Source organism: Erinaceus europaeus, chromosome 21 (genome assembly GCF_950295315.1).
Source record: "Erinaceus europaeus chromosome 21, mEriEur2.1, whole genome shotgun sequence".
In the NCBI taxonomy this organism is placed as follows: Eukaryota; Metazoa; Chordata; class Mammalia; order Eulipotyphla; family Erinaceidae; genus Erinaceus; species Erinaceus europaeus.
This window is the reverse complement of record NC_080182.1, coordinates 25,757,181-25,784,479: the sequence shown is the minus strand read 5'-3', so window position 1 is coordinate 25,784,479 and position 27,299 is coordinate 25,757,181. Positions and strand designations below refer to the sequence as shown.

Here is a 27,299-nt window from a genome sequence, read left to right as displayed (position 1 = left end):
CTCTGTATTCCAGTCCCATAACCCCCACCTCCAAGCAGATCTCTGGGAATCATTTAAAAATCGTGTTGTTGTTTCTTTTTTTCCACTTTGGAAACAAGGCTGTTAGCTTTCAACCACACCCACTCCCCCTCGGACACTCCTTCTTCGCAACTGTCACCCACTTACCCTAGCCCACTAGGCCGGACAGTTTGGAGGCGACCAGGGCAGGTGCAGGGTCACAGGGGACTGTCACAGGGTCAATTTACTTGGAGGCCGAGGCCCGAGACCGAGGGGCCGGAGTAGCACCGCGGGTCCCAAGGAGCCATTCCTGGGCTGCTCTGGGCCTTCTCCCCAGCCGCGGCTGCCTCCCGCCATCGTCCCTCTCGCGCAGCACGTGCGGTTCGCAGTGGCGGAGCAGGGGACAGAAGTTTCTCCACTGCGGGCGGCCGGCTGGCCGCGGACAGCCGGGTGTGCTCCGCCTGGCGGGGACCAAGCCGAGCCTGCAGCGGCCGCTACTCCGGGGCTGCTCCAGGGCCACAACTGCTTCCGGGTGAGCGGGTCACAGTCCCCGTGGCCACGCCCCCCGTTCGCCGCCTCCGCCTGCCGCTCGGGCTGCGGCTTCTCCCGGCGGCTGCTCCCCGCTGTCTCCGCGCCGTCTCCGCCGCTGGGCCGGGGGGGGGGGGGACGCCGGCGCGACCCGCGGACCGGCTACCGGCGTGCGAGCCTCCGCGTCCAGCCCGGCCTCCGAGGCCGGGGACTCGAGACAGAATCCAGCGTCCACGCCCCTCGCCCTTGGTCCCGGCGGGCGGGCGAGCGGCGCTCTGGCCCTTCCCGGGCGGCGCCGCCACCAGCGCCCGCGCCCAGAGGCAGGTAGGAGCCGCTCTCGCCGCCGGGGCCCCTCCCTCCCCGGCCTGTGCGGGCGGGTGCGACCCGCGCCGCCGCTCCTCGCCCGCCGGGGGCCGGGCTTCCCGGGGCAGGCCGGGGCGGGGGTCGCTTGGCTCTTTCTCTGCAAGTCCCGACTGGGGTCTCCAGCTCACCCGCCACCCCGCCTGTATCCCATTGTAGGCGGGATTGAAATGGGCCGCTTTGCCTTCTGCTTTGGGTGCTCCAGGCTGCTTCTCTTCCCCAGATGCTGCTGCTGCTGCTGCTGCACTTCTGGGATCTGGGAGTCCCCAGTCCCGCACTCGGGGCGGTTGGAGGGCTTGGCATTTTAATGGGATTTTACAATTTTTCCTTCCTCCTTGACCCGGACTGAATCCACTGCTATAACTGGCGCTCGTCAGGAGTGTCAGGGTTAATGCTTGACTAATAAGGGGTATTATTCACACCCAGATTGTTAAGTTGTATAGCTCCAGTCAGGCCTGCTTCCCTAGCCTGTGGGATATTGGGCAGGAAACAGGAGGACCTAAAGAAACTTCTCATCTCTCTCCCTCCTCCTTCCACCTCCCCCCCTTCCCCCTGGGGAGAAAGAATTCTAGCGTTTGCTTTACTTCTTCTCTTGTGGGACATATGCGTGTCAAACTGCTGAGAAATGGCTAGAGAAATGTTGAGTCCTCAACCTTTCGCATTTTGTAGCACTAACTTCGATTAATGACTCAGCATTTCTGCTATGACTGTGAAAAGCGATAGAGTGTGTTAATTGACTAGAGGATAGATGTAAGGGATAGCAGTGGCCATCACCCCCCCCCCTTTGGTTATCACAATTGCAAGAGAATGCGAATGCAGTAATGGAACTTCAGAACTGGAGAACAGGGTGTGAGTGAATGAGTTCTTAACTAGTGTTTAAAGTATTTTCTCAAGATAGCGTTTTTATTTGGGGGATAATTGTATGGAAAATTGCACCTTTCGGAGAATAAAATGTTGCAGACAAGAGTTAAGTTTGCTAGGACTTGAGGCTTGTGGTTTTAAGAGGTTTGCAGAATTGATTCTACTTGGCTAACATCAATCTTATCAATCTCTTGACACATACAGAGATGCCGGCTTTGTCTCATACTAATGTAGAATTAAGAATGTCGGAAAGTGTGATTCATTTAGGAAGTTAGGTCACTCACTTTGTGAATCATTGATACGGATCTTGAAATTGGAATGGACAAAAGCTACAAGTTTGTTACTACCTGTCTAACTGGATGGATTTTATCTGAAGCGTTTTATGCTCTCAGGTTTGTTGCTAGGCATTGTCATGAAGTATGGTAAAGACTAAAAATTGAACTTTTGAAGAATGTTTGGATTTAGAACAATTCATTCCCAAGTGGTTCATTGTGATTTTTACTCATCTTTTTGCCAGATGTGGGAAGATAAATGAAGGTATAGAAACAAAATAACTCTCAATGAAAAGGAGAGCTTCCATCATTAAGATATGAATATGCTCATTAAAAATATCTGTTTTATGCTAACTAGTATTAAATATATATATTTGCCCACTTAATGAAAGAGAGCAGAGATGAAGAGACCAGAGCCAGATGATCCAGCTCTGGACCTCAGACATGCAATTCCTCTACCCACTGAGCCATCTCCCCAACTGCCTAAATAACCTTGTAAATGAAAATACTCATTCATTTAATGAATCCATTCTTAAATATGTGGAATGAGAATAAAAACCTTTTTCTTCGCTTGCCTGCAAGTCCTTAAAGGTTTTATTTTTGCTTGTTCTTCCTGTTAATTCCCTTTTTTCTTTCCTTGAAGAAAAAAAAAAAAGAAGTATGGTATGAGGTAACCATACTGAGTATTTTTTTAATTTAAGTTTTGTTATAAAAGAAAGTGTGTGCTGAGGTTGTGACTTATTAATGGAGTGAATTCATTTGAAACCAGAATAACTTTTTATTGCTGAAGTGTAATTTGATCGTTTGACTTTTAAAAGTGAAGCAAAGTAACTTTGAACCCCAAGAGTTCTGGATACTTCTATTTTTGGAAATCAATATATATACATATATATATATTTTTTTTTTTGGGGGGGTGGGGGGGTGTTTTGGCATACAAAGCCAGAGTACTGCAGAGGTACCAGGGACTAAATCTGGAGTCTCTGGGGCCTCAGTCATACAAGTTGGTACTCTAACTGGTTGAGCTATCTTCTCAGCACTGCATTCAACTTATTTCACTTGATTTTTTTTTTAATAAAGAACTTTAGTTAGTTATCAGTTATAAACTATGGTAAAATTATCATGTTGGTCTTTCTTCCTAAATTCCTTTACTTTTTTGAGTAAATTTTGGCATCAGATTTCCTGGCTATCCATCTTAACATTCAGAATGTCCCATTTTTCTCCATTTACTAGTGAGTTAAGAGTTTCAGTTTTCCTTCACAGAGACTCACTTTTGGAAAATCCCTTGTGGAAACCACCATAACTGATAGTCTTGATAGGTAAATTTGCAAGAAGACCCTTTCTTAGGTCAGATCTTTTAAATATAGGAAAAACCATGACAGAGAATATAGTTAACAAGGTAGACTCTGTCTTACAAACAAAAACCAAATCTTTACTAGAAATAAGAGTGAGGGAGTGTTTCTTGTAAAATTCTTTGTGAATTGTTTACTCCGCTGCTAGTGTGGAATAGAACAGAACTGGTGATGTTAAGGTACACACACACACACACACACACACACACACACACACACACACACACACCTTTTCACTGAAGTTTTCTGGGACTATTGATGAGGACCATTTAAGAGAAAATAAAATTCTCTTGTCCTTACCACAGGAGCACTAGTCGTTGTACCTGCAAAAATAGGTCACTTCACAATCTTACCTTTAGGTAGTTGCTTTCTCTCTGGAGAATATGAAGGGGTAGATGGTCCTTTAGTCATCTTTGGTTAAAAGTAGCTCTTTAAATCCACTTTGCCAATAATGTATAGGCTTCATCCTCATTCAAACTTCAAATTTTAAAACATCAGAAGCAAAAATTGAACAAAATTTACTTTGTCAGTGAAATGATTTTGCATTTTCTATCTTCTCCTTTTTAAAAGAATAGGATCCCTGGAAATGGTGTGTGTGTGTGTGTGTGTGTGTGTGTGTGTGTGTGTGTGTGTGTGACACATTGTTCTTTAACTTAAAATTTTGGGGTGCTGGGCGGACAGTAGCACATCGGGTTAAGCGCACATAGTATGAAGCGCTAGGATCCACACAAGGATTCCAGTTCAAGCCCCTGGCTCCCAACCTGCAGAGGCTCTGGTCTCTGCAAGTGGTGAAGCAGGTCTGCAGGTGTTTATCTTTCTCTCCCTGACTCTATCTTCCCCACCTTTCTCAATTTCTCTCTGTCCTATCCAGTAAAAAAATGGAAAAAAAAATTAAAAGGCCACCAGGCGTAGTGGATTAGTAATTTAGGCATTGAGCCCAGTGATAACCCTGGAGGCAAAAAGAAAAAAAAAAGAAAAAAATTTTTTTGGCCTATAGTAAATTAGGCCAGACTTAAGTGGAATCATGTTTAGTTCATCCTTTTCATTTTTATTTTCACTTATAATAGATCTTTTTCACTTGATTTATTATTATTAAAATTTTCTTAGTGATTTAATATTAGTTTACAAATTACAAGATAACAGAGGCACAATTCCACACCATTCCCACCACCAGAGTTCTGTGTCTAATTCCCTCCATTGGAAACTGCAGTGGTTTTCCCAAGGTCACAGATATGGCTTGACTATTATTTCTATAATGATCTGTTTATCTGTTTATAGTTTTGGCATATTTTTTCTATGGTCCTGCCTTCTCTTCCTTTTAAGGCATAATTATACCTATTACTACTTCTGAATATTTTTCCTTTTTTCCTCTTCTCTCTCTGGGTCCAGAAGGAATTGGAGTTCAGGGCCCTCTAGTCATCTTCCCCTAACATTTCTCCCTCTCTGGGAGTATGGACCAAAATTATTTTTGGGGTGCAGAAGGTGGGAGTTCTAGCTGCTGTAATTGTTTTTCTGCGGGACATGGGTGTTTGCAGGTTGATCCATACCTACCTCCAGGCTGTTTCTGGTTTAACATCCAGGTCCTTGATCCACTTGGAGTTGACTTTTGTTTCTGGTGAGATATAGTGGTTTAGTTTTATTCTTCTGCATGTTTCAACCCAGTTTTCCCAGAACTATTTATTGAAGAGACTTTCTTTTCTCCATTTAATAGTTTGGGCCCGCTTATCAAAAACCAGATGTCCATAGGTGTGGGGTTGCCCCCAAGCCTGTTTCTGTCTTTCCTTAGTGGGCTAGGGCTCTAGACACATTGGTGAGTTTGTCTGCCCAGGGAGTTTAGGATGGAATCATAGTAGCATCCTATTATTTTTTAAAACAGTTGATTTTATTTATTTGTTGGCTAGAGATAGAGAGAAATTGAGAGGGAAGGGGAAGATAGAGAGGGAGAGAGAAACAGATACCTGCAGCCCTGCTTCACTGCTTGGGAAGCTTTCCTCCTGCAGATGGGGACCAAGGGCTTGAACCTATGTCCTTGTGCACTGTAATATGTGCACTCAGGTGCAGTGTTCCCTGCCCCTGTTCTATTATTTTTCAAAACTTTAATTGATATAACAGAAATTGAGGGGGAAAGGGGATGGAGAGATAGATAGGTAGGTAGATAGATAGATAGATAGATAGATAGATAGATATCTCCAGCATTGCTTTATTGCTCCTGAGCTTTTCCCCTGCAGGTGGGGACAGGAGACTTGAACTTGGGCCCTTGCATGTGATAACCCATGCACTTAACCAGGTGTGACGCTACCTGGCCCTTTGTTCTGTTGTTTTTAACTTTATTTTGGCTGAAGGGCAAAGAGAGAACTATATCTTGGAGGCATTAAGATTTGCTACTTATGCATGCTTTTGTCTTGCTGTAGTAGTAAGGAGAGCAGCAGATAAGATATAATAGAAATGATTAATAGTGGCCTGGGAGGTGACACAGTGGAGAGCATTGGACTGTCATGTATGAGGTCCCAAGTTCCATCCCTGGCATTGCATGTGCTAGAGTGATGCTTTGGTTCCCTCCCTCCATTCTCTTTTTTCTCTTGTAAATAACAAAATCTTAAAAAAAGAAAAGAAAAAAAAAACTGAAAAAAGATAGGAATGTTTACTTCATGGACTCAGTAGATGTTTGTGGCCTTTTTAAAATTGATAAACCATTAACAATGAAAATGTTATATGATGAAAAATAAGTCTCCTTTTTTAAAAAAGTATTTATTCCCTTTTGTTGCCCTTGTTGTTTTATTATTGTTGTTATTGATGTCATTGTTGTTGAATAGAGGAGAGGAAGACAGAGGGGGAGAGAAAGATAGACACCTGCAGACCTGCTTCGCCGCTTATAAAGCAGCTGGGGACCCGGGGGCTCGAACCAGGGTCCTTGCGCTTTTTGCCACCTGCACTTAACCCGCTGTGCTACCACCCGACTCCCAGAAGTCTCATTTCTACAGTAAACTTCTAGCCTTTTCCTTCTCCCTGATCTTTCCTCATTTCCACCGCTTAATCCAGGCAGCCACTGCTCATGGTTTCCTGTGTGTCCTTTTTCGGCTCGTTTGTTACATATCTAATTCCATCTTCTTAATGTATCTCAGAGCACTCTACATTACTATATGCTCATCTCATTTTTGTCTTTTTTGGGGGGAGCAGGGGAGCGAGGTCACAACTGATAGCCCTTTCTTCCTTTTTTCTTTCTTTTTCTGGTAGAGACAGAGAGAATTAGAAAAGGCAGAGCACCTGCAGCACTGTTCCAGTACTTGTGAGTTTTCCCCGCTGAGTTGAGGACTATGGCCCAGGTCCCAGGTCCACACACACGGTGATGTGTGCACCATCCTGGGTGTGTCACCATCCAGTCCCTCATCTAATTGTTACCAGATTGATGTGCTCCTGAGTGTAGATGAACCATAATTATTTTCCCAAATTTATCATTCCGTCTTGGCAGACACTGTAATTGTTTTTAACTTAAATTTTTAAAAATATTTACTTATTTTCCCTTTTGTTGTTCTTGTTTTTTATTGTTGGTATAGTTATTATTGTTTCTGTTATTGATGTCATTGTTAGATGGGACAGAGAGAAATGGAGAGAGGAGGGGAAGACAGAGGGGGAGAGAAAGACAGACACCTACAGACCTGCTTCACCACCTGTGAAGTGACTCCCCTGCAGGTGGGGAGCCGGGGGCTTGAATCCTTACACCAGTCCTTGTGCATTGTGCCATGTGCATTTAACCTGCTGCACTACTGTCCAGCTCCCTGTTTTTAACTTTTAAAAATTATTTTTTATTTGAGAGGACAGAGAGCCATTGAGAGGAAGGGTAGAGAAGGAGGGAGAAAGAGAAAGACTTGTAGCTCTGCTTCACCTATCCTGAAGCTCTCCCCCCACTCTCCCCCACCCACTGCAGGAGACTGGGGGCTTGAACTGGGGTTCTTGTGCATTGTAATGCCTGTGCTCAACTGGGTGAGCCACCACACAGCTTGTGTTTTTAATTTTCTGTAAACCTTGCTATAATGAACAATCCACATGTGTCTTTGATTTGTCCTTAAATATGTATATGAAATTTAGCTTGCAAGTGAGGTTTCAAGGTAGGAACTTAAGTTGTAAAAATGTAAAAGTTGGGGAGTCCGGCGGTAGCACAGCGGGTTAAGCGCACGTGGTTCGAGTCCCCGGTTTCCCACACCTGCAGGGGAGCAATAAAATAACAAGGGCAACAAAAGGGAATAAATAAATAAATAAATAAATAAATAAAATGTAAAAGTTTATTTCAATCCTATACTGGGATTTATTTTTGTTACGATAGAACTTATTTTTCAACTTGTAGAAAGTAAAAGGAGCTGTCATTTACTTTGTATTCTTTTTTTAAAAAGATAGTTTATTTTATTTTATTTATTTTCCCTTTTGTTGCCATTGTTGCTTGTTGTTGTAGTTATTAATGTCATTGTTAGATTGGACAGAGAGGAATGGAGAGAGGAGGGGAAGACAGGGAGGAGAGAAAGATAGACACCTACAGACCTGCTTCACCACCTGTGAAGCGACTCCCCTGCAGGTGGGGAGCCAGGGGCTCGAACCCGGTTCCTTACATCGGTCCTTGAGCTTTGTGCCACATGCACTTAATCCGCTGCGCTACCACCCAACTCCCTTACTTTGTATTCTTTATCTTCCTCCCCACTAAACAATGCCAAAAGGTATTTTATAAAGGAATTTAAAAGAATTTAGGGTTATAATTTTATTTATATTGGTATGGGCAAAAACACCGTAGCTTAAAAACTGGTGCTGCTATAGGCAAAACCCTTAATTTACATTTGATAGTAGTTAAATATATGCATTTTGTAATTGGTTGATTGTTGTGTGATTTTTATGACCATTATAAATTAAAAACATTGTATACAGTTTAACTCCACTCCCTACTGAAGTCTGCTACTCTGTTATCAGTTACAAGGAAATTAGTAGTCCATCTTTCCTCCTCTTCCTTTACTTTCCCCATCTCAGCCCACTCCTAGTAAAGCTAACCTCTCTGGAGTTTGAGATTTAAAAATCATCTTATAAACCAGAGTACTACTGAGGAAATAATTTCCCAGTGCTAGAGATAGGTATAGATTCAGTCTTTATTCTGCAGAGTACTTAGCAGAATAGTGGAGATTTGATTATAAAAATTTTGATTGTATACAACTCACTTTTGACTAGGAGAAGGATGAGGAATATTTGCTCTTTTAAAATGGGAGAGATGGTGTGTGTGTGTGTGTGTGAGTGTGTGTGTGTGTGTGTGTGTGTGTGTAGTGTTGTGCTGGGTAGCTTGCATCTGATGGTGAAGTTGAAACTTCTGAGTAGCAGTTTCTGTGGATAGTACCCAGGGTCTATTTTGAGACCTTGTCAAAGTTTGCCTGACAGAACCCACCACATAACTATAATCTGTCCTGGCCCCTCTGCAAGTCAGGAAGGCCTGTGGTTCAGGAAAATGGCAGCTACAGAAGTGGGAGTTTATAAAAGACATTTGCCTTTAGGAGATTAAGGCTGAGTTTTGGGGTGAAAATCTGCTATCAAGCATATATATATACTGGGATCCAGTTTTTTCCCTTCATTTTAAAAATAAAGAGCATCATTAGGGCAACTACAAAGTGTCCTAGAAAAATGTGCAAAAGCAGGAAAACAGGATTGCACAGTATTGATACTGTTTTCTGGCTCTTAGAATATCTGCCAAGGATCAGTTAGATGTTTTACAACAGGGGAAAAACATTGAGATTTCCAGCCTAGGGAGTCTAGGCCTCAAGCTGAAATAGTTCAATCCACAGTCCTTCACACTGTCACAGGAATTCAAAGGACACTGAGAATCATGTCCTGTGTCACAGGGTTCTTGTGACTTCTTCATTTAGAGAGATTAGTTTTATTCCCTGGTCTCATTCTCTTCTTTCTCTTTTAAAAATTTTTTTTATTATATTTATATATTGGATAGAGACAGCCAAAAATTGAGAGTAGGAAGGGAGATAGAGAGGGAGAGAGACAGAGAGACACCTGCAGCACTGCTTCACCACTCGCAAAGCTTTCCCCCTGCAGGTGCACTGTAATGTGTGCACTCAACAGGTGCGCCACCACCTGGCCCCTCATTCCCTTCTTTCAGTAGAATGCTACAGGATCATGCACATAGTCATACAGTTATCCCTTGAAACTCTTGGTATTACCTACCTGCTAGTTGCTGTCTTGTCATCCTAGCCCTTTCTTTATGATGTGTTTTCTCAGGAAAACTTCATTTTCTTACTACTTAATAAGCTAAGTGCTTGGACTTAAAGTTCTTTACTAATCTCAGTGGCTCCCCCCCTTTGACCAAGGTTCATGTCTCCCTGCTTAATTTAAGCCTTATATTATGAAGAATTTGGCAGGCAGACTTAATTTACATGCAGAACCTGCAGATGGTTTCTTCCCTTTTTCTTTAGATTAACTTGGAAATTGAGGAAATTTAGGTTTTTTTTCCTCAGAAATTTGGATGTTAGAATTTGAAAATGATCATTTGATGATGATAAGATTAGTATAATGTATTTAGTGTTCTGTGTGGAGAGAGAAAATAAACTGGAACATTTTCTTGCCCTGTTACTATCAACGGGGTTGTTCTTTTAGCCTGTTATAGCCATGGCTTTACTAATTGGTTGGGATAGATTCTGAGAAAGCATCCTTCAGGGCTTTTATTGTGTAAGCATCATAGACTATGTTTACATAAACCTAGAAGATGTATTCTACTTCATATGTAGTTTGTCCCTAGGGGCCACTGCCTTTATACTTAGCCTTTTTTTGAGCAAAATGCAGCACACAACTATAATTACTTCATAGTCTCAGTCTTCACTACCTCCTCCAAAAAAGGGGGTTATGTAAATGGGTAGAGCAAATAAATGCCTTACCATTCATGGGATCCCTAAGTTCAACCTACAGCCCCTCATGAGAGGAACATGGACAGCACCAAGAGAAGCTCCATGGATGGTAGAGTGGGGCTGTGGTGTGTCTCCCCGCTTCCCCTCCCCAGGCATATCGAATAAGGACAGAGAGATAACATAATGGTTATGTAAACAGCTTTCATGGCAGAGGCCCCAAGATCCCAGGTTAAATTTCTGGCACCACTACTGTAAACCAGAGCTTAGCAGTGCAAAAGAAAGAAAAGAATGAAGAAAAAATAAGAAAGCAAGAAAGAGTATTGCATAATAAAAAAAAATGCTGGGGAGGCCACCCAGTGATATTTTGCATGCTATTGATCCTTGATTCATTCCTCAGTGCTGCATTTTATAAAATAAACTGACAACAATGCAGACACAGTGGGGAAGAGGTTAGGAAAAGCCTTGGAGTGCGAGTGTCAGGATTTCTTTTTTTTTCTTAGAAGTATAATGTTAAACCCTTAAGGAATCATAGTTCATCATCTTTCATTGTTTTCACTTTGAGTGCTGTGTATCTTAATTTTTATTGTGAACACTAACTTTGATGTGAGGTATCTTTACTGGTTTAGGAAACTAACTTAATTCTAAGTAACTTGTTTTGATTACTTTGTTATTCTTTGTGCATTCCCCACTTTCCTTAATAGAAACATTTTAAAAGCTAGGAACAGTTTTTTCCCCCTTCCTATTTACAAAGTGAAATGGAGCATACTGTATGCAAAGGATCAGGATGCTAAAATATTTATTTGCCTATTACATCCTTTAAATAATTTATAGTAATGAACAAAGAAATTAGTAAGCAGACATGCCATTGTGATTTAAAGTAAAGTAAGTGAACCAAGAATTCTAGGACTATAGGTAGGATAAAAATGCTTTTAGTGGGGCTGGGTGGTGATTTACCTGGTAGAGTGCACACTTTACCATGCATGAGGACACAGGCTCAAGCTCCCATGCCCCCCAGAGTGGGGCTGGGTGGTGACTTACCTGGTAGAGTGCACACTTTACCATGCATGAGGACACAGGCTCAAGCTCCCATGCCCCCCAGAGTGGGGCTGGGTGGTGACTTACCTGGTAGAGTGCACACTTTACCATGCATGAGGACACAGGCTCAAGCTCCCGTGCCCCCCAGAGTGGGGCTGGGTGGTGACTTACCTGGTAGAGTGCACACTTTACCATGCATGAGGACACAGGCTCAAACTCCCGTGCCCCCCAGAGTGGGGCTGGGTGGTGACTTACCTGGTAGAGTGCACACTTTACCATGCATGAGGACACAGGCTCAAGCTCCCGTGCCCCCCAGAGTGGGGCTGGGTGGTGACTTACCTGGTAGAGTGCACACTTTACCATGCATGAGGACACAGGCTCAAGCTCCCATGCCCCCCAGAGTGGGGAGGCTTTGGGAGCAGGGGAGCTGTACTTTCTCTTTCACCCTTCTGTCTCTCACTCTCTATTAAAAAAAAAAAGGCCACTGGAAATGGTGATGGTGTGAAGACACCAAGCTCCAGCAATAACTCTAGTGGCATAAATAAATAAATAAATAAATAAATGTATGTTTTAGATTAGAAGTTTTCACTGTTGTTATGGATAATACTGGTCTAGTTGGACAGTCAAAATCATGAGAGTGTCAGTATCCACTTATTTTACCAAACCCACTCTTCACTATCTAGCCCCAGTTTTTTGTATTGCAGTAAAAATATCCATAACATAAACTTGACCTATCACTTTTAACCTAATTTAAGTGTTCATCTAACTTATTTACCTGCTCAGTTAATGTTATTATTTTTTTAATATTAAAATATGTTTTAACTGAGGTTTAGTTGTATAAAGCACACTGTTGGTTTCAGGTGTATAACAGTGGCTTTTTTAAAAAAAAATAAATTTAATTAAAAAAATTTTTTTGCCTCCAGGGTTATTGTTGGGGCTCAGTGCATATACTACAAATCCACTACTTCTGGAGGCCATCTTTTTTTCCCACTGTTGTTGTTGTTATTGTTGCTGTTGTTGTTGTTGTCGTTATTGTTGCTGGATAGGACAGAGAGAAATGGAGAGAGGAGGGGAAGACAGAGAGGGGGAGAGAAAGATAGACATCTGCAGACCTGCTTCACTGACTGTGAAGTGACCCCTGTGCAGGTAGAGAGCCTGGGGCTGGAACCAGGATATTTATGTGCGCTTAACTCAGTGCACTATCACCCGGTCCCCATGGTGATTTAATATTTATATGTGCTGTGGCATGATCACCACATTAAATCTAGTCTGCAGTCATAGAGGTGATTCACATAAAGGGCACCTAACTTGCATGTGTGAGGCTCCAGTTCTGTATACACTGGAGTGGTACTTGGTTTCTCTCTCTCATGAAATGAATCAATCCTTAAAAAAGGGGGCTCAAACTGGGATCCTTACACTGGTCCTTGCACTTCACGCCACGTGCACTTAACCCACCGTGCTACCACCTGACTCCCTTATTTTATTTATCGAAGAGAGGCAGAAATTGAGAGGGGAATAGGAAATGGAGAATGACAGAGAGAAAGAAAAAGAAACACCTGCAGAATTACTTCACTGCTTTTGAAGCTATCCCCCTATAGGGGGGGGCTGGGGGCTCAAACCTAGGCCCTTGTGCATGGTAATGTGTGCACTCAACTGGGTATGCCACTGCCTAGACCCCTTTCATTTCATGTACTCTCTAACAGCCACTAATCTGTTTTCTGATTTATTACTCTAATATTTATTTATTTATTTATTTTGTTAGAACACTGCTCAGTTCTGGCTTCTGGTGGTGTTATGGATTGAACCTATGTCCTTTGGTGTCTTAGGGACGAAAATGATTTTTTTTTTTTGGTAATTGTTATTTATTTATCTTCCCTTTTGTTGCCCTTGTTGTCTTTTTATTGTTGTTGTAGTTGATGTCGTCGTTGTTGGATAGGACAGAGAGAAATGGAGAGAGGAGGGGAAGACAGAAAGGAGGAGAGAAAGACAAGACACCTGCAGATCTGCTTCACCGCCTGTGAAGCGACTCCCCAGCAGGTGGGGAGCGGGGGCTCAAACTGGGATCCTCATGCCGGTCCTTGCACTTAGCGCCACCTGCGCTTAACCCACTGCGCTACCGCCCGGCTCCCGGGACGAAAATGATTTTGCATATCTATTATGCTATCTCCCTGCCCGATTATTGGATTTATTTTTATTTTTTAATATTTATTCCCTTTTGTTGCCCTTGTTGTTTTTCTGTTGTAGTTATTGTTATTGATGTCGTCATTGTTGGATAGGACAGAGAGAAATGGAGAGAGGAGGGGAAGACAGAGAGAGGGAGAGAAAGAAAGACACCTGCAGACCTGCTTCAATGCTTATGAAGTGACTCCCTTGCAGGTGGGGAGCCGGAGGCTTGAACCGGGATCCTTACGCTGGTCCTTGTGCTTTGTGCCACGCGTGCGCTACTGCCCGACTCCCTGGATTTTTTTTTTAAAGAGTCCACATGTAAGTGTAATCAGATGGTATTGGTTTTTCTTTATGACTTAACTTGATTCCTCATAATGTTCTTCCATCTTGCCTCAAATGTTAACATTCATTCTTTCAACTTTAATCTTTCACACATGGACATCCAGTTTCCCCAGGACCATCTGTGGAAAAGCACTGTCCATTTCCCATTAACTGCACACTTGTTCCAAATCATTTAGTCGTATGTGCTGGGGTTTGTTTCTGGACCCTGTTAAATGCTCTTGGTCTATTTCCTGAGGTTGTGCCAGTAACATAATGTTTTGGTAACTGTAGCTTTCTACTAAGTTTTGAAATCAGTGTGTGGGGTACTTCCAATCTGGTTCTTTTCTTTCATTAAGTGTTGTTTCTGCTACTTGGAATCACTTGTGACTCTTAAGGATTTTGATTTTATGATGGGGGTCATTTTATTTCTACAAAAACATATCACGTGCACCTTCATAGAGCTTGAACCTATAGATTTCTTATGACATTTAGCAATTTTAAGTCTTTCAATCCATGAACATGAGGGACTTTTTTTTTTTTTTTGCCACTGTAGTCTCAACACTTGTTAATTTTCATGGTTCCTGGTGGATTTTCTCTTTTTCTTTTTCCTATCAGTTTCAAATAGAGACAGGGGAGAGGGAGAAGGAGGAGAAACACCATAGCATTGTTCCACCATTCATAGAACTTCCTGTTGATGTGTTTGGTGCTCCTGTGAAATGCCTGAAGCTTGAGCCAAGATCCTTGTACATAGTAAAATTTGCAGTGTATCCGGTGGTTATCTCCTAACACCTATGAAATATTCTGTATCTTTCAGTGTACATGTCTTGTGTACTCCTAGTTAAGTTTATTCCTAATTATTTTACTCTTTTGGATGTGACTGTAAATGAAATTGTTATTTTAATTTCCTTTTTGTTTATGTTAGTGGATAGAAATGCAGCTGGTATTTTGTGTTGCTTTTGTATCTGTACAACTTTGCTAATTCATTCAAAGTTTTAGAAATAGCTGTAATCATTTTCTGTGTCCTGTGACAAACAACATATTTAGCAACTTAAAATAACATACATTAGGGAGTCGGGCTGTAGTGCAGCGGACTAAGCGCAGGTGGCGCAAAGCACAAGGACCGGCATAAGGATCCCGGTTCGAGCCCCTGGCTCCCCACCTGCAGGGGAGTCGCTTCACAGGCGGTGAAGCAGGTCTGCAGGTGTCTATCTTTCTCTCCTCCTCTCTGTCTTCCCCTCCCTCTCTCCATTTCTCTCTGTCCTATCCAACAACGACAACAACAATAATAGCTACAACAATAAAACAACAAGGGCAACAAAAGGGAATAAATAAATAAAATAAATATAAAAAAATTTAAAAAATAACATACATTAATCATCCTGTAGTTTTTGTGAGGCAGAAGTCTGAACACTATTAAGCTAGGTCCTTTGCTTGGATCTCACAAGGCTGCAATTAGGGTGGTTGACTTGCTGAAGTTCTCATATGGGGGCTTTACTGAGAAAAACTAGCCCAAGTTCACTTATGGTTTGGGCAGAATTAATTTCTTTGTGGTTTTAGAGCTGAGACCTTTTTTGCTCTCCAGAGATGATTTTGTCCTCGGAAAGCTATTCATGCTAGTAAGGGCTGTTCAGTTTTTGACTCCTTGGTGTTTTATAACATGACCACTTCATTAAGCCATCAAGGAAAGTCTCTAGAGCAGATCTGCCTCTTTACACAGTCTTATATATTGTAACAAATATTGGAAATGACATCTCATAACCTTTGTCTTATTGATTAGAAGTAAGTCACAAGCCCTGCCCACATTCTTGAGAAGTGTTACATACATAAAGGTATGAAATGCCTCAGCTAAGGATGGGAGATTAAGTCTACAAGCCTCTATCTTTTTGTTGGATCACCACTAAAACCCCTTCAGATTTCCACAGGTGAGGGTAGTATAGGGGAGGGGCCTGGCTCACAGGTGTCTCTGCCTCTGAGAGGGGATAAGGGGGTGATGGTAGCTCAATATTTTAAAAGTCCACTCCTTGTTTCAAAAAACACAAAATTTGCACATGGTGCAAAACGCAAGGACCGGTGTGAGGATCCCAGTTCGAGCCCCCGGCTCCCCACCTGCAAGGGGAGTCACTTCACAAGCAGTGAAGCAGGTCTGCAGGTATCTGTCTTTCTCTCCCCCTCTCTGTATTCCTGTCTCTCTCCATTTGTCTCTGTCCTATCCAACAACAATGACATCAATAACAATAACAACTACAACAACAATAAAAAAACAAGGGCAACAAAAAGGAAATAAATAAATATTTAAAAATCTTAAAAAAAAAACCCGCACAATTAAGGCAAAAGTATCTTCATGATGGTGGACATTACTGGTGGTGTTCATGATTATTTTTATTTATTTATAAAATGGAAATATTGACAAGACCATAGAAATTCTTGATATATATTCTAATATCTTTTATGTAAGGACAAGCCTATGTGGCCCAGCCCCCTTCTGTCTTAATTACTGTTGCTTTGCAGTATAAATTGAAGTTGGTAAGCATGATACCTCTGTCTTTTTTTTTTTTTCTTGGAAGTACTTAGCTATTCTTGGTTTTGTTTTTTTTCTTTGTGATTCCACACAAATCTTTGGACAAATTATTCAATTTGCTTGAAAAATACCATTGGGATCTTGATATAGGGGTTGCGTCAAAATGTAGACTGCTTTTGGTAGAATGGCCATTGTGATAATGTTTATTCTTCATATCCAGGAACAAGAAATGTTCTTCCATTTCTGTGTGTCCTTCTCTATTTCTATTAACAATGTCCTACTTTTTCCTGTAAAGGTCCTTCACTTCCTTAGTGAGATCCAACCCAGGGGCCTCTTTTTTTTTTTCCACCCTCTAATCTTTTGGGTTTATTGTAAATTGGATCGCATCCTTTATTTCCTTCTCTGACTTCTTCTCCTTTGGTTACAGAAGTGCCAGAGATTTGTGTATATTGATTTTGTACCCTGCTACTTTACTGAATTATTATTTCAGTAGTATTTTGAAGTAATTAGGTATATTACCATATCAGCAGCAAATACTGATCATTTGACTTCTTTCTGTTGGACATGTATGCCTTTGATATCTCTTTCTTCTGTGATTGCAGTGGTGAGAACCTATAAGACAGTGTTGAGTAATAGTGGAGATAGTGGGCATCCTTGTCTAGTTCCCTATTTTAGGGGGAAGGCTTTCAGCATTTCCTCATTGACAATTTATGTTAGAAAAATGAAAATTTATGTTAGCTGTGGGTTTGTCATAAATGGCCTTTATTTTGTTGAGGAATTGCCTTTCTAGTCCCAATTTCCAAAGGATCTTTATCATAAATGGATGTTGGATTTTTTCAGCATCTATGGATATGACCATGCAATTTTTCTTTTTCTTTTTGTTGATATGGTGAAATACACTGATTGACTTGAGCTTGTTGAGCCATGCCTGCTTCCCAGGGATAAATCCTGGTTGGTCCTGATGAATTATTCTCTTGATATGTTGTTGGGTTTGATTTGCTAACATTTTGTTGAGAATCTTTCCATCCATTTTGTTGAGAATCTTTTCCATCTTTGTTCATCTATAGTTTTCTTTTTTGGTAGAGTCCTTTCCTGCTTTGGGGATCAGAGTAGTTTTTAACCACATAGAATGTGTTTGGGAATGATTGCCACTCTTGAATTTTCCGGAAGAGTTTGAGTATCATCAGTGTTCTTCTTTTGAAAGTCTTTTTTAAAAAAAATATTTATTTATTTTCCCTTTTGTTGCCCTTTTTTATTGTTGTTGTAGTTATTTTTGTTGTTATTGATGTCATCATTGTTAGATAGGACAGAGAGAAATGGAGAGGGGAGGGGAAGACAGAGAGGGGGAGAGAAAGACAGACACCTGCAGACCTGCTTCACCGCCTGTGAAGCAACCTCCCTGCAGCTGGGGAGCCGGGGACTCAAACCGGAATCCTTACTCCTTGCACTTCACGCCACATGCACTTAACCCACTGTGTTACTGCCTGACTCCCTTCTTTGAAAGTCTTAAAGAATTTGTTAGTAAAGCTCTCTTGACCAGGGCTTTTATTCTTGGGAACATTTTTTATTACTAATTCTATTTCTGTACTAATGATTGGCCTGTTCAAGCTATCTAGTTCCTTTTGAGTTAATCTTGGCAGACAGTATGATTCTAGGAATACATCCATCTTATCTAGATTGTCTAATTTATTCCCATAGAGATACTCACAATATTCATGTGTCTCCTTATCTCCAGTTGTAATTTTTTTAAATTTAATTTTTTATTTATAAAAAGGAAATATTGACTAAACCATAGGATAAGATGGGTACAACTTCACACAATTCCCACCACCAGAACTCTGTATCCCATCCCCTCCCTGATAGCTTTTGTATTCTTTAACCCTCTGGAGTATGGACCCAAGGTCATTGTGGGATGCAGAAGGGTGAAGGTCTGGCTTCTGTAACTGCTTCCCCGATGAACATGGGTGTTGACAGGTCGATCCATACTCCCAGCCTGTCTTTCACTTTCCCTAGTGGGGAAGGACTCTGGGGAATCGGAGCTCCAGGACACATTGGTGGGGTTGTCTGTCTAGGGAAGTCTGGTTGGCATCATGCTAGCATCTGGAACCTGGTGGTTGAAGAGAGTTAACATACAAAGCCAAACAAATTGTTGACCAATCATGGGCCTAAAGGCTGGAGTAGTGCAGATGAAGAGTTGGGGGGTGTCTCCATTTTATAGATAGCTAGTAGGCATATTTTAGTTATATTCCAAAGGGCCTGTGGCTATGCTAGTGTTTGTGTGTGTGTGTGTGTGTGTGTGTGTGTGTGTGTGTTTGTTTTTTTCCTGAGCCTGAAATTTGATATGCAGGTGAATCCTAATTATTGACTGAGGAGGTGATACCATGGCTGGGTCAGTTGTAATTTCATCTCTCTCGTTCCTGATTGTTTTTATCATAGCTTTCTCTTCTTTTTGTGAGTCTAGCCATTGGTTTATCTGTTTTATTTATCCTTTTGATTAATCAGTGCTTAGTTTCATTAGTCTTTTGGATAGTCTTTCTGGTTTCTATTTAATTAATTTTTGCTCTGAATTTGACTATTTCCTTCCTTCTGTTGACATTTTGTTTTGTTTTTGTTGCACCTTTCCTAGTTGACTCAGTTGTAATGTTAAACAGCTTACCTGAGAGCTTTGCTGTTTGCTAATGTGGGCCTGTATTGCTATGAACTTTTCTCTTAGGACAGCTTTTGCAACATTCCACAGTCTAGTACTTTGTCTCTTCATTTTCATTGTTCTCCAAGTAATTTTTTTTAATTAAAAAAATTTTTTTTAGGGTAATGGTTTTAACAGTACTATTGTTGGAACATGGGTACATTTTCTCGTCTCACCCAGTTGTCTTCAAAACACTCTCCCAAATTAGGTCCATCTTTGTGTGCCAGGACCTAAAGGCCTCCTCCCCCCACCTGCTCTCTGCCCTCCTTTCCCAGAGTTCCTTGCTTTGGTGCAGTACACCACCAGTCCAACTTTTACTTTGTGTTCCCCTTCTGTTCAAGTTCTGGCCCTGAGGAAGATCATCCCAACTTCATCCTTTTCTTTCTGGCTTATCTCACTTAACATGATTTCTTCATGCTCCACCCAAGGTGAGGTGAAGAAGGTCTAAGCAATTTTAAGTTCTGTTTTGATTTTTTTTTCTGTTTTGATTTATTCAGTGACACAGGCATTATTCAGGAGCATACTGTTTATATCCATATTCTAGATATAATTTTTTTAGGGGGACTTGATGTCCTACCTTACCACTTCATGGTCAGAAAATATACTTTCTTCCTCCTCCTCTTTTTTTTTTTTTTAACATTTTAAATTTATTTTAATGAGAGCAATACACCAGAGTGCTGCTCAGCTCTGGTTAAAGGTAGTGTTGGGGATTGAACCTGGGATGTCAGAGCCTCAGACAGGAAAGTCTTTTGCAGAACCATTATGCTGTCTCCTCATCGTGACTTCTTCTTTTTATGGATCAGACTGACATCTTGCTTACCATTTCTGGCCACTACTTTTCCCATTATCTGTAGGACAGAATTAAGCTACGCAACCTGATTGTGGCTCAGGGCAGCTACACTGTTAACTTTTTCCATTGTGCAATAGAAATACTTAATGTTAGTACTTTTCCTTCATGAGTGAACAACATGAGTAGAAGGAATCAGATTGTCATTCCTGGAGACCTCCAAATTCCAGAATTTTTTCCCCTGAAAATAAAATATTAAAAATTGATTTTTCTTCTCTAGAACCTCAGTGGACATTAGTAACTGCTACTTTGTTCTAATTTGGATCTTTCAATTTGTCAGATTTGGTGGAGATCAAAGCCATAGCCTCATACATGAGGAAATACGCACTCTTCCACAGAGCTTACTCCTAGCCTATCATTTTAAAATAGCATTTTCAAGTTTATCAGTGGATGCTCATTCTATTTTAAATTTTCAGTATGTTTTCCATTTGCTTAGAATTGCATTATCTCACAGCAGTGATGTTTACTGTGAAATCTGTTGGATGATAGTAACTTTACCAGAGATGACCAACATAGATTTTTATAGTCTTTGCAGTTGTTATGATGACTACATGGATTCCCAGCCCAAACTCCTTCAGTAACTAAGTACTAGGATTTCAAAGCTGATCATTCTTTCACACTTATTCCATACTGTGAAAATAACCCCATAATTGCAACGTGATTAACAACAATATGTAATGTAATGCTCAAGAAAGGGAGAGGGGGTCGGGCAGTGGTGCACTGGGTTAAGCACACAGAGTACGAAATGTAAGGACCCACACAACGATTTCAGTTCAAGCCCGGGGCTCCCCACCTGCAGGGAGGACCTTGGCTGGGGGAAGTCAACTTTAAGTGAGAGCATTGTGTTCTCTCTCATTCCTGAGACCCCGGGGTCCCGGCTTCATTATCTAGTACCACCATAAACTAGACTTGAGCAGTGCTCTGTCTTTCTCTGTATGACTCTCATTAAAATACACACATACATACATACACTGATCTCTTAAAAAAGCTGGAGGACTCACTCTTCCCAATTTTAAAATCTACCACAAAGTGATAGTAAGTAAGGTGGTATAGTACTATACTAAGGATGCATATACGAGTCAGAGGAACAGAATCAAGAATTCAGTAGTAAACTCTTTTTTTTTTTGTCAATGGATTTTTAATTAAAAATTTTTGCCCTATTTTTTTTCATCCCTAGTATCACTTTACTGAGGAAATGTTGATTTACAGGGCTTTTGTTGTAAGAAAGGTACATTTCCACATTGCTCTCCACCCAAACTGTCATCTTGCCCTTCCATTGTGATGTAGGCTCTCCCCTACCCCCTTCTTGGTTCTCCTCTTCTCCTTTCTGAGTTCCTGAATCTGCTGTAATAGACGGTAGTTCAGTGAAGACAATACTCTGTATTGTCCTTCTCCTCCTGGCTTATTTCACTCAACAAGATTTCCTCTTGTTCCATCCATGTTGTAGCAAAGGAGAAAATGCTATCATTTCTTACAGCTGTGTAGTAGTCCGTTGCATAGATAGGTCACAACTACTATAAACATTCATCTTTTGTTGGACACTTGGGTTGTTTACAAATTTTGGCTCTTAAAGATAGCACTGCCATGAACAAGGCTATGAGTCAGTTGATTTTTTTTTTTTTTTTTAAAGCAGAGTAAGAGATAGAACTGAGGGTTACATGTATGGACTTTATCCCTAAGCCACCTCCCTGGCTGATTTTTTTTTTTTTTCTTTTTGAGAGAAAGCAGTGCACCACACCATCAATCTAGAGTTCTCCTTCTTGCTCTCATGGTGCTGGGAAATGATAGAGCTCGGAGCTTTATGCACTTAAAGAAATCAGACTACTAGGAACCACCTCATCGGTCCCTGTCAGCTGCTTTTTGACAAGGATTCCAAGACCATATAGTGAGAGAAAGAAGAATATTTCCTTGTCCCCTAACATTACTCAGCTCTGGCTTATGGTAGTGCTAGGAATTGAAGCTGAGAGCTCAGAGTGTCAGATATAAAACATCTGTTGCTTAAACCACTATGCTATTGATCTGTTCAAGACTAGTTTTTATCAAATGGTATTAGTACAAGTAGGTATCGATATTGCAAAAGAATGGACTTGGAAACCCTGCTTGCACCATACACAAAAACTAACTCAAAATATTTATAGAACCAAAAATGAGAAGAGAAACTCTTAGAAGAAATTTAACAGTAAGTCAGTCTTTATAATATTGGGACAGACAGTGCTTTCTCAGATATGACATCACACAAAGCAACAAATGAACAAATGGGTAAGTTTATTTTCTCATAATAGAATATTGACACTTTTGAATGTCAGATTTGTATATCTGAGGTTCCTGATTCAGTCTCTGGTGCAACATGTGCTAAAATAGTACTCTGCTTACTCTCTCTCTCTCTCTCTCTCTTTCATTCTTCATTTATAATGAATAAAACATTTATTTACAAAACAAACATAAAGTGAGAAAGGTGTGTAGAAACAAAGTACTTTTGATGAAAAATAAAAGATTTGTTGTTATTTTAATACTGCTGAGTGCCCCCCACCCCAGCCCAATTTTCCACTGCTTTTTTATTTGATGGTGGGTGGGTAGGGGAGACTGTAGCAGCATCTCACCATTCATGGAGCTCCCTTGGTGTCTTCTGTGTCCTCCTAGGTGGTACCAGAGCTCAAATTCAGAACCCCCTGTCTAGTCAGGTGAGCTGTCTCCTGGCCCTCGCTGACTTCATTACAATTTTATTTTCACATTGCATTCTTTTATCTATTTACAAGGCAAAAATTTAGTGTACATTTTGCTTTGCAAAGTCTCAGTAGATACTTGTTGAAAAAGAACATAAGGGTCATGTGGTGGCACACCAAGCTGGGCAGGAGTGTTGGGATATGCAAGGGCCAGGTTCAAGCTCCTGATCCCTACCTCCAGGGGGAAGGAAGGCTTTGTGAGCAGATACAGGTGTCTCTCCTTCTCTCCTTTCCTCTCTGCTTACCCCCTCCCTCTCGATTTCTCTCTCTCTCTAGCCAATAAATAATAAATTAAAATATTTAAAAGAAAAGAAAAAGAAATATGCACTGTATTTTATTTTATAAAATTTAAGTTTAGAATCTTCATACTGGTTACATAAAAATTCATGTCCTTACTGAATGTTTTCCCTTGTCTCCTTCATTTTTTTTCTTTTCTTATATTTATTTACCCTTTTGTTGTCCTTGTTTTTTATTGTTGTTGTAGTTATTATTGTTGTTGTTATTGATGTCTTCATTGTTAGGACAGAGAGAAATGGAGAAAGTAGGGAAAGACAGAGGGGAAGAGAAAGATAGACATCTGCAGACCTGCTTCACTGCTTGTGAAGCGACTCCCTTGGAGTTGGGGAGCTAGGGGCTCGAACTGAGATCCTTAGGCCATTCCTTGGGCATCATACCACATGCTCTTAACTTGCTGCGCAACCTCCCGACTGCACTCCCTCATTCTTTTTTTCTGGTTTTATTCTTTGTTCTTTGACATTTGGACTTCTGCTGTTTACCCAAGTGCTTCTGTTCTTTTCCTTTCTTCTATTCTGTGTTTTAAGTTCCACCTATCCTCAGCAATATATAGTTTTCTCTCTCCCTGCATTTTTTGTTTCCTCCAGGTTATCGCTGGGGCTTGGTGCCAGTACTACGAATCCACTGTTCCTAGAAGCCATTTCTCTCTCTCTCTCTCTATTGGATAAGACAGAGAGAAATTGGGGGTGGGGGCACTAGAAAGGGAGAGAGGTGGAGAGACACCTGCAGACCTGATTCACCACTTGTGAACCAATCTCCCTGCAGGTGGGGAGCCGAGGGCTTGAAATGAAATCCTTGTGTGGGCCCTTGCATTTTGTACTCTGTGTGCTTAACCCAGTGCATCACTGCCTGACCCCCTGTCCCTGTCTTTCATCCTCTGAATGTATGCCCCCTCTCCCTGTCTTTCATTCTCTGAATATATACCCATACCTTTCTATAATGCTTTGTTACACACACACACACACACACACACACACACACACACACACACACTCACTCACACACTCACACACACCACAGGTGTGTGATTTCACTCTTCCTGTCAGACAATATTTTTCCTTTTAATTTGTTAGAGACAGAAGTGGAGTGAGAAACAAGGAAAGAGGGGGGAGAGACACCTTGCAACTGCATCTTCATTCCTGAAGCTTCTCTGGTGTCTTGCCTGGTGCTCCTATGTGATTTTTTGGACTTGAACCTGGTTCTTGAGCATGTGAAGTGTGTACTCTACTGGGTGAGCTATCTCCCAGTCTCCTAGAATTGATTTTCCTGAGATACTTTAGAGATTTACTTCTTAAGACACATTGAGAATGTTCTTGTTACTAAAATTATATCTTCTAATTTGAGTTCTGTACAGTTGATGAAATAGTGATCATATCAAACACACAGCCTAGAGAGTTTATTTACTGAATAACATTGCTGAAAGGAAGGAAGTACAGTGACGGGCATGTCATCTTGTAAAAAGAGGAAATGAAAAGATAATCAAGTTTGGTGGGCATATGGGATTAGAATGTGTTGAGAACAGAAGAATAAAATAAAGTAAATTTAAAGTATTCCAGCAGGTTTTAGAACTGGTGTAGTTGGTCACAGAAGTTCTCACTCGTCTTTTGCAGGCGCCATATTTTATAAAATATAGTTGAAGTTAACCACTAGAAGTTCTAATGTTTTTCTGAGGTTTAATTAGTTTAGAATATCCCTTTTCTATTTCTTTTTCTTTTTTCTTTTTTATTCTTGCCTCCAGGGTTATCGCTGGGTCTCGGTTGAATCCATTGCTCCTGGAGGCCATTTTTCCCCATTGTTGTTGCTGTTATTGTTGGATAGGACAGTGAGAAATCCAGAGAGGAGGGGAAGACAGTGAGGGAGAGAGAAAGATAGACACCTGCAGACCTGCTTCACTGCTTGTGAAGCAATCGCCCTGTAGGTGGGGAGCCAGGGGCTTGAACCCAGATCCTTATGCTGGTCCTTGGGCTTCACACTATGTACGCTTAACCCGGTGCATTACCTCTCGACCCCTAGTATATGCCTTTTCTTTGCCACTAAGGTTTTCCTGGGATTTTGTTCCTGCACAGTTCCCAGTGGATAGATAGTGGAGATAGATGTATGTGTATCAGTGTGTATATATTTTCAGATAGCAAGTGATAAGCAGAGAGGAGAGGTGAGAGAGAGATGGGGAGAGAAAGAAGAGGAGAAGACACCACAACATTGATTTACTGCTCATAAAACTTCCCCATTGTGTGGCGCTCCTATGTGGTGACTAGGGACTCGAACCAAAGTCCTCATGCATAGTAGTGTGTTTTCTCTACCAGGTGAGCCATCTCCTGGCCCCTAAATACACCTTTTTCTCTTCTGCTCAGCCTGACCTCAGCTTTGCTGCATGTATTTAGTGACTTTTTTCCCCTCAACTTCTAGTCATCTTTATTCTAATATTCTATAGATCGTATTAGTGATTTGTTTTATGTAATGGTATCATCTATCAATAGTTGTTTGTAGGATTAATGTTCTTAACTGTAATTCATTCCATCCTTTCTTTTTCTCGTCCTCTCTTCTCTCCTTACCTCTCCCCTCTGTTCACCCATTTTGTTACTCTTTACTGTCCTCCGTTTCCCCTCTTCTAGTCCAGGAATTTGGGCCTATTTGTTCATAATCTTTCCAATTTATTTATAGCTATTGAATTCTTCTATACTGTTGTTACTTCTCCCTTTTCTCTCCAAATCTAGATTTCTATTGTAGTTTTCCAAGTATATATCTTTTTTTTAATTTTAAATGTAATCACCTATCTTCTTCAATCAGTTAATTCTCCCCTAACCCTTTATTATGAAAAATTTCAAACATACAGAAAAGTTAAAAGAGTTCTAATGTGAGTTAAAAGTTCTTCATCTGCTTCCTGAGTTCTGCTACCAGCATTCTGCTGTACTTTACTACCTAACTATGCCTTTGTTTATTCCGATATCCATTGTTCCATCTTTATGTGCAGATGAAGGGCACAGGTCAACATGAGTAGTCAACAGCAGTGCATTTTTACCTGAAATATTTTGGCATGCACATCATTGGTTGTATTTTCTAGAGGTCCTTCTCATCTAAAAGTTACACAGGTATACACTGCTCTTAAGTGTACCATGTAGTGATCCCATCTTCTGTTTTCTTTCTAAGTCCATTGTATTCTATAAGTAAACTAGCACTTTTAATATTTTTTTGTTCATTGGTTTTTCACAAACAGATTTGAATTCTATAAGCACCTTAATTTTTAATTTTTTTTCCTAGAGAAGGATGACAGAGGTCCTAGTGGAGGTTGTATTGTTAATGTGGAACACTAAGAAATGTCATGCATGTACAAACTGTTGTATTTACTTTTGACTGAAAAACATTGATTGCCCAATAAAGAAATTTAATTAAAAAATTAAAATGTAGAATGATTCCAGTGAAAGACGTTTTTATTTTTTCTAGATGGTTTCATGCTACAAGCAAAACTCTTGAGCATGAGGTGGGGGGTTAGCTCACCTAGTAGAGCTTGTGTCTTACCAGGTGTGAGCCCCACACTTGAGCACCATGGGTAGAGCTGGGAAGCTCCATAGACGCTAGAATGGTGCTGTAGTGTTTTTTTATCTCCCACCCCACCCCCCCCAAAGAAAAATAGCAAAGTCAGTAAGGGAGCTAGAATTTTGTATGCACAAGGTACAGTCAACACCCCCTCCCCACCCCCAGCTTACATCTTTCTTAGCATGGCCAGTAATATCACAGCATTTATGCTGGAGGGAGTAATCTGAGGGTATTTTGGTTAGTTAAAAGCATGACATTGTATGTGGCACAAAGTGCAAGGACTGGTGTAAGGATCCCGGTTTGAGCCCCTGGCTCCCCACCTTCAGGGGAGTCGCTTCACAGGTGGTGAAGAAGGTCTGCGGGTGTCAAAAAAAAAGGGAAAAAAAAGTATGACATTGTAACTACTCAGGAGGTGGTGGAATGGTTAGAATTTTGCACTTTAAAGCTTGCGATCCAGAGTTCTTTCTCCCATATCACATGGACCAGAGTGATGCCCTCGTTCTCTCTCTTCTCTCTCATGTTAACAAGTAATAAGTGAAAAAAAAAGAAAAAAGTATGGCATTGTATATAAAGTCATGAGTTACTCTTTTGTCAGTTTCATAAATGATACAAAAGGATAGTTAATTCAAGATGCTTGAAAAATTCATGATCTGTATAACAGTGTATTGTGCTGGCATTTATCTTAACTCACAGAAGCTCATATAAGATTGGTAGAACAGCTGTTTCTGTTCTAATGACCAAGGCATAAGCGGTCAGGAGGACACCTGGCAGCTGATGGTATAATCATTTGGACTCAGGCCCTTCCACTTTAGATTTTTTTTAAAGATTTACTTATTTATTCATTAGAAAGGTGGGAGGAGAGAGAGAAAGAACCAGACTTCACTCTGGTACATGTGCTGCCTGGGGTTGAACTCAGGACCTCATGCTTGA

At 41.0% G+C, this 27,299-nt stretch overlaps 1 protein-coding gene across 23 annotated transcripts in view; it reads left to right on the top strand.

The window, feature by feature from the left end:
- The first annotated feature begins 573 nt into the window (after positions 1-573).
- LRRFIP2 (LRR binding FLII interacting protein 2) overlaps positions 574-27,299 on the top strand; it is a 122,704-nt gene continuing 95,978 nt past the window's right edge. For 13 of the 23 annotated variants that reach the window (XM_060180583.1, XM_060180597.1, XM_060180578.1 and 10 more), the window contains exon 1: positions 574-849. The gene's annotated coding sequence lies outside the window, so the exon portion shown is untranslated. The remainder of the gene's footprint in view (positions 850-27,299) is intronic. The other 10 variants (XM_060180591.1, XM_060180590.1, XM_060180588.1 and 7 more) reach the window with 8 other exon arrangements.